Raw genomic sequence first — 8,818 nt, forward strand, 5'->3', positions numbered from 1 at the left:
GTTTTAGACCCACGAATATGGTTTATAACCTAATTTTGATTAGGGTTATTTGTTTGTGATAGTGTGGGATCTTTCAGTTCTGCAGCTGAGCATCTAGTTATTTATTCAGCAGCTTGGGTGAGATTTCACACTATATCCATGGGTCGATGGTACCAATGTTGGCCCATTACTTGTTATGTGGAATGTTGGTTGTCTCATTGATTCTTGCATGAAAGACCAGGATCTGGCCCCCGACAATTGTAAGAAAGATCAGGATCTGGCCCCTGCCATTTGTATAAAAGACCAAGATCTAGCCCCTAGCAGTTGTATGAAAGACCAGGGTCAGGCCCCTAACATCTCAACATCTGTATGTAAGCCAGGGATTTGGTCCTCGGTACTGCAAGGAAAGTCCATGGGGGTATCCCATTACACTTGTACGTTTTGTTATGTGGTATTTAGGGAAACTCACTATGATTTGTACTTATGATTTATGGTTTATGGTTTCAGGTACTTTCGGTATGAAAGGGAAGGGTCAGCATGACGGCACTGCATCTACCCTTGTTTCCGCAATGTGATGATTTTGGGATCGTACTATGATGACTGTTTAATTATAAAATACTTTTCAGTGTTTGAATAAAAGATAGTTGGTGTTTTAGTTGAATTAAAAATGAAATTTTAACCTCATATTTTTTGGGTTGTTACAAGTTGGTATCAGAGCCTTGGTTTGAGGGATTCAGGCATACTCTTGGGTGTGTTAGAGCTCAAATTGAGGGTTTGGCAAACTTTTCATACAATAAAAGTTTTTCATAAAGGATTTTTTGATAAAAGAAAGGGGCGGTGCATGCAATTAGTCGAGCTCAAGTAAGTGATTCCCATAATACCCATACATGCTGATATGTTGTATTATATGATTATTTACATGTTAGGATGAGGCTAGGGATACTTTCAGGAATTGCATAATAGATTGGCCTGATATGTGATGCCTTGTAGCCTATGAAGCATTGGATGCAATGCTAGATTGGGAATATGTATTGCTATCAGTAATTGTTAAGTGTATGCTTTATAAATTTTATGCGGTTAGGATCATATAGTCCTAGAATGATTGATTTTGCCTTATTTCTTGTTCCTCGTATGGTTGTGGTCATAGGGTAGAGTTTTTTATTCGATAGTCTATTTGATCCTATATTGTATAATTTTCATACATAAGGTAACCGAAAGCCTACAATGAGTTATACTATGTGAGCTTGAATGTTATGTGGTTATCCTATGGCTTGGAGTGTTACTACACGAATGCTACTTGCTTTGTGTTTTGTAAAAATCTTGGTGATGTGAGATGATTATTAAGTAAATATGTCAAGTAACATGTTGCAAATGTTAAATAATCTCAGAGTGATGGAATTGACTCTATTGCACAACTCTCTTTTGAGTCTAACTGTTGTAGGGTTGATTCTGTTACTCGGAGGATTATCAAATCTTTGTGGCATGTGATTATATTCATGAGGTAATTAGCTAATATTAGTGGGGGTTCTTCAGCAACTGGTGGTAGGGTGAGGTTAGGAACCTAGAAGAGCCTAAGAAGTGTTTTTTTAGCAGGTTCAAATGTGTTGTTTACTGAGAATTTGGAATATCAGTTTGACATGATGACTTGGAGGATTAGGATGATTATTGAGGAAAGTATGGGTACGTGTGGAAGGTAGTATTGGGCTTGTACTACTGAAAGCATAGGATCCATACTCCAATCGAGGAGATTCACAGAAAATCTAGAAAGCCTATGGGTTAAGGATTCTTGGGAATGTTCTGATTGTTTGCAGGTTTGCTTTTTAGAATGGCGACGAGAATGCATGGAGGAGGTTCAGGTTTTGGTTTAGGCTCAGGTGCAGGTACATAGTTGATTGATGAGCGGATGCAGGAGTTTAACTCGTTGGAGATTGCTCGCAGTATTTTGAAGCAAACTGCTGTAATGCTCGCCACCATCAAGGAAGGGATCATGGAACTCTTAGAGGATCATCTAGAGGCTTTTCTGGCCGTTATTACAGCAGATAGTTGGGGGCCTATCGGTAGCCCAAATCTTGTTGAACCTGAAGGTCTTTTAGGGAAGAGGATCCTATTGCCAACTCTTGTCATGAACGAACGAAGGTAGATTATGCATCGTGCCTTTGAAGGGATCAATTCCATGATTAGATTTCCATTGAGGGTTCGCGAGCTTTTGGCAAGGAGTTATCCGACATTATTAGCCATGTCACTGACCAACTAGTCGCCAGGTTCAAGGATCGGATCTCAGCTATTCTGGCAGTTGATGGGATGGGAGAGGAAGCGAATTCATGATCTGACTCTTTCTGCAACATCTAAGCAGTTTGATGTTTCCATGCCTAGTGCTAGAGGCCCGAGGCGTCGTGATGTTTGTGTAAGGGGTGAAGGAAGACATGAGCGTGTGCGCGGCAAGTCCAAATGCGAAAGGTGCAGATGGAGGGGCCACCTTCACTAAGAATGCACCCTGGAAGTAGAATTGTGTCATCATGTCATATCCTGGCAGATTGACCACGTTTAGTGGTTTGGGTGGCTCAGATTCCATTGCAAGTATTTTTGCAGGAAGGGGGAGCATAACGCTGAGACACTATGGGTATGTATCCTATTCTTCTCTTTCATGCTTAAATCACTATGCTAATAATTTTGTGCCGATATGTATGAAATAGTTTCCCTTGATTATCTAATAATGGAAGCACATGTATGAGTAATATAGTTATGCTATCCAGTATGTTGTCATATGCCATTTTGCATATCATGGGTCGTTTATAAAAGAAGCTTGAGTATTTCGGTTAGGAGATCGGTAGTCGGTCAGATCTTTAGTAGTATCAGCGAGATTTTGAGAAATCTGCAAGGTAGGTGTGTAGGGTTTAAATGCAAGATGTGTACGGGTGAGCATGGTTTTTAGCTGGTAAGGAATTGGGTCGATTGTGAGTGTAAGATTAGTAGTTTTTTAGTTCACATCTTCAAAGAGAGGTCAATTGCAAGTTGCATGGGAATTTCTCTAAGAACAAGTAAGTGATTGAGCAGGTTGGAACTTGTTCAACATTGAGATTTTGTTCCTCGTCAACCGATTGGTCGCCAATGACTTTGTCACACCCCAAAACCGGAACGGCGGAAACGTTATGGGGTGGATGACGTCATGTCAAGTATCACAACACATGCATTATAGTAATCAAAGTACAACAAAACATTGCATTAATAGGATAATTTTACATGGTTACATTACAAGGTATCAAAGTAATACAAGTAATAGAATAAATACAGCATGGTACTAAGCTATCTTCATCAACAGCTCCGGGGATGTACCTGTCTAATGCTAACCTGAGAATACAAGTTATTTGAAAAGCGAGTATCATCATTTTTACAAATGATGGTGAGTTCATAAGCATTTAGTGACATTTCATTCAAATAACTCAATAAAGTAATAGTTTAAGAGATTTCAGTATATTAGAGTCCTTTCCAGAAAATCCTATATTTTCTTTAAATAAAGCAGCCTTCTACCAAGACTGGCAGTGATGTGTGGTAAAAAGTGGTTTTTCCCTAAGTTGCTATCATTATCAAAATATTGAATTTGATTATTAAGGAAAGCAAACGACATTAGGGAATATCATATGCCTCAGCAGTGAGGACTGCTGACTAAGGCAAGGAACCGTAGACTCCAGGAAAGTATCAAACGAATGACACGCCTTGCTCAGTCTAATCTAATGAAGACGCAGACCCCAGAAGGTACCAAATGAAAGATACAACTGGTAAGGTCATAAAACAGCGAGTACATACCGCAGACAATTCCAAATGTAAGATATATCCAGCAAGATCTAAAATAGTGAACACAGTGAATACAGTGAATACAGTGGATTCTGTGATTACAGTGGATACAGACCCCAGACAGCATCAAATGAAAGATATGCCTTGTAAGGTCAAAACAGAGGAGCCAGACCCCAGACAGTATCAAATGAAAGATACGTCTTGTAAGGTCAATACAGTGTGACTCTGAAAATAAACTACCAGCATACAGTGTAAATAGCTGGCGAAATACCGTTACCTTACAGCCATGAATTATATGGTAACCCAGGATACTCGTAACCATACTAACCGACACTAGAGTACCCGACACCCTACAAGCGTCTATATAATGTGACATTTGTCACCCTTTGGCTTGGTAAGTCGTGGACTATAGCTACCAGTCAGGGTGTGGGGGTGTCAATCCCGTATAGATCTATACACACAATGTCCGCTCTCCCTATAGGAGACTCTGGTTACCAACTAGACGACGGAGAAGGCCGTGTCCCGAAGATGCATCCCAAATAGTGGGTAATGACTTCCAAACAGTGGGAAGTGGGTTTCTAATGTAAGTGTTGACCTAGAGGTAGAGACTCTTAACTGAATTGACTGAAGAAAACTCGTATGTCTATGCTCGTGTACATAATATATAATACTAATGAATCGAACGACTTTCAGATGGACATCCGATCCCACCAGACCACATCTCAACGAAGAAAAGGAAATAGGGCGGACAAGCCTTCCTAAGTCCTTCAATCATTATTTATATACATCTATACAAGCATAAACATACATCTAACTACGCTTGAGTGTGTATTAAGTGGAATCATACAGTGAAGTATAAGTGTACAGTGAAATATCCGAGTCGTGAAGTATAAGCGTATAGTGGATCATCCGAGACGTGAAGTATAAGCGTACAGGGTGGGATAATCGAATCGTGAAGTATAAGTGTACCAAGTATAAGGGTATTACGAAGCAGAGACGACAATAAGTGAAGTAAGAATGTCTATCAAGTATAAGAGGCTACAAGTATAAGCGATATAGAGACAAAATCTGGTATAAGCGTATCGCGAAGTGAAAGCATTATCGAGTAGGAATTTAAAATAAGTAAAAGTGACGCAACAGTAACTAACAAGTAAAAGCATTCATGAAAACCTTGGAAAACCTTACGACTCATGACATTGGCCACTACATCGGCCTTTCGAGGGTGGTACAGGATCTCACATTCATAATACTTTACCACATCCAACCATATTCGTTGCCTCATATTCAAGTTCAACCGATCCATTAGGTACCTCAAGCTCATGTGGTCAATGTAAATAACACTTGACCGCATATAGATAGTGGCTCCAAATCTTGATGGCAAAAACTAAAACCTCCAACTCCAAATCATACTTAGGGTAGTTCGCCTCATGAGGCTTCAGTTGCCTCGAAGCGTAAGTAATTACATGTCCTCTCTGCATGAGGACATGTCCCAAATACGAGACAGACGCATCACAATAAATAAGAAAATCATCCATGTCCTCGGGAGTGTGAGAATGATGCCTCACATAATCTCTGCCTCAACATGTTAAAAGCCAACTGTTGATCGAGCCCCCACCAAAAAATAACATTCTTCATTGTTAGGCGGGTTAAAGGCATAACAATCTTCGAGAAATCATGGATAAATCTCCGATAATACGCCAGCAGACATTTATGGAATAATTATTTACACCCTTGGTCCATTGCATTTTTCTTAATTGACGGTAAACATATATCCATATATATGTTACATGCAACTTAGAAGTGTTATGTGTAGCAAGTGAGTAACAATGGAGAAAGTGTGTAATCTTCATTGTTAATAAAGAAAACCTGGTTTCAGCCCATGGATGTAGGATTTACACCAAATCTGAACCACGTAAAATCCTTGTGTTATCTATTGCTTTATTTTTTGCTTCGTGTGCTTGTGTGATAGTGTTTCTGCTGTGTGTTATAGTTGTAACCTTTATTCCTTTGCATGGAAAAAGGGAGCTCAAAACCAAAACCCTAACTTATATTTCCATATAAAACTTCATAACTCTTTCATGGATGATTTCAAAGGACCAAACTTGCATTTTTATGTCACCAAAAACTCCGAAAGCCTCAGAGTACAACTCAAATGGTCTGGAGTAGACCATACTTATAAGAGCAAGGTTTTTGGGACAAAAGGTCATAACTTGCAACCTAAGAAGATCTAGCAAGGCAAGCATCAAGATTTCCAATTTATACCTCCTAGAGATGCACAAAGATGAGAAGAATCTAGATCTAAAAGCTTGAGAGCAACACCACTTCTCCAAAGATCTTCCTTCACCACTAAGAACACCAGAAAAACACTCAACATCTTAAAAACTCACACACAAGAATTAGGGTTCGTCACAACTAGGAATTTTAAGGTCTTTGTAAACATTAACAAGAGTAACATTTGTGGCTAAAACTTGAAAGTATGCATGAAGTTTATTCATTGAAAACAAAATTCCATCAAACACTCTATACAAACACTTCAAACGGTCAACAAAAGATTGGAAACCCTAAAAATTTCAGTTTAAGTCCATTATGGACTAGGATTTCCTTATTGGGCCTAATGGACCAATAAGCCTCCAATCTGACTATTTTGGGCTTAGGATCCTTAAATGGGCCCTAATTGGACCCACTTTTATGAAACTTAACATTTTGGGCCATAATGGACCCCAAATGAATTGGTTTACCTTAATGGGCCTTGTTGGGCCATAGCAAATCAAATTTATCCTAATCGGCCATAAATCCATTCTTTTATGCAAGATTGGGCTGTAAACCCACCTAAGGGCCTAATGAGCCGAAAACCATCAATTTGGGCTTCATATTATCGGATTCAAGCACTAAAGGCCCAAACCACTTCTCTCTTTTCTCCCTCTCGGCCCAACTATATATATATATATATATATATATATATATATATATATATATATATATATATATATAAGAGATTAAGAGAGTTGACTTATGTTGCCACCTCTTTATTACACAACAAATAACCATTCATTTATCATGCATCCATACACCCATCACTTCAACTCTCTTCCCCCCCCCCCCCCCCTGTTTTTCTTCTTCGGCTGAGAGTAAGAGGAAAACACACACACACACACACCTTCAAACTTCCTCCAAAACTCTCTCAAGTTTTCAAGAGCAACTCCTTCTTCATTTCCTCAAAATTTCGAGATTTAGAGTGTTTCCAAGGGGATTCTCACCACAATCATTATTATTGAAGCTCCATAAGCTCAAGATCCACATCAAGGTGTTGCTAGGACCAAAAATTTTCTTCACATCTTCTTCAAAACCGAAACAACTAAGAAAGGTGAGTTCATACCCCCTTGTTTTTGGGGGGAGAATACAAGTATTATGTGATGATCTATGTGTGTCTGCATGTTATGTGTGATTTCTTTAGTTTTTGGTTGTGATAATATGAAATATTTGAGATATTTCGAGATCTATAGCAAAAAGGGTGAAGGAATCATAAACAAAAACATAATAAACAACATACATCATAGATCTAAGGGTCCTTAAGTTTAAAAAGTGAAAAACAAATCCAAAGAACCTTACAAGTGTCATTTTTGCAAAAATAACAAAGATTTGGTGTAAATTGTAAATTATCGGTTTTATGGGGCTTATAAGGTGTTTATTTGTATAAAAACTGATTTTTATGAAAACAATACTTTTCAAAGGGTCAAAAACATAAATTTTAGCTTATTGGGCATTAAAATGGGCCTCACGAGCTTTTGGGCCCAAGTTTGCGAAAAAATGAAGTTTTGAGGGGCTGAAATGTAAAACTTAACAAACCATGAGTCTAAAACATAAATAAACTATTTTAGGGGATAAAAATGATTTTATTAACAAATTGGACTATAAATGCAAAATTTTTAATTTTGGGGTCAAAATTGTAAAACTTACGGAAATTGGGCCAAAAATGTAAACTTTTTACAAATAAAGGTTGGAAACGACAAATGCAATAGTTTTTGGACTAAAATTACTATTCAAATAAAGTTTGGGTGGAAAATGTCAAGAAAAATGGTTTAAGGACCAAAAATGTCAATTTTCATAAAAAGGGACTAAAAGTGCCATTTTTAAAGAAAAAGGGGCCAAAATGTTCAACCTAAATGTTTTTGGGCCAAATAAAAAATTATGAATGTCTGGGTAAAAAATATCAACCTTATAACGCATGATTTTAAATATATATATATATATATATATATATATATATATATATATATATATATATATATATATATATATATATATATATATATATATATATATATATATATATATAAAGCTTCGTTATAATTCAAACGTTCAGATATTTTTTTTAAACATTATGAATAAATATATAGCATACAACAAATACCAACAATACGAACTTAAACTCGATAAAACATAAGCGATTCAATGGTTGGGCTCAAATAGCTTCTATTCATTGAATGAGCTATGCATGACGTACAGCGGGTCCAGTCAGTCATCAGATTGGAATACCCTCGGGTTCTCACTAGGAGTCTAACATGCCATTCGGGCCCTCGACTCGTATCTGGAATGCTCACGAGCCCTCAGTATGAGTCTGGCATGACAATTGGCCCTCAACTCATATCTGGAATGCTCCCGGGTTTGTTGGAAACATCACAAAATAGTACAACCTCAACCCAACACAATATTTCGACATATAAATAACATAGAAACATTTAATCAAACAACAGTCAAACATGTAGACCGACAAATTATTACCACACAGCAACATCCTATAAACTAGGATACAGATCTAATATATCACTACAACCTAGCAACAAACGGTAAACCAGGATATCAATCCAACGGGCTGGCCTTGCTGCCTTCGACCCGAAAGTACAGTAAGGAAAAACTCACATACAGTCCGGACAATAGTTGATGAGGTCCCGACTCCGAATCGCAGCTCTAGTCGTCACCTATCCATCTAAATGACAAATTCTCAAACACAATCCAAAATACCCCTAGGTCAAACTTGGTCAAAATT

The sequence above is a fragment of the Lactuca serriola genome, chromosome 3 (assembly GCF_051521515.1).
Source record: "Lactuca serriola cultivar US96UC23 chromosome 3, Lser_US96UC23_V15, whole genome shotgun sequence".
Classification (NCBI taxonomy): domain Eukaryota; kingdom Viridiplantae; phylum Streptophyta; class Magnoliopsida; order Asterales; family Asteraceae; genus Lactuca; species Lactuca serriola.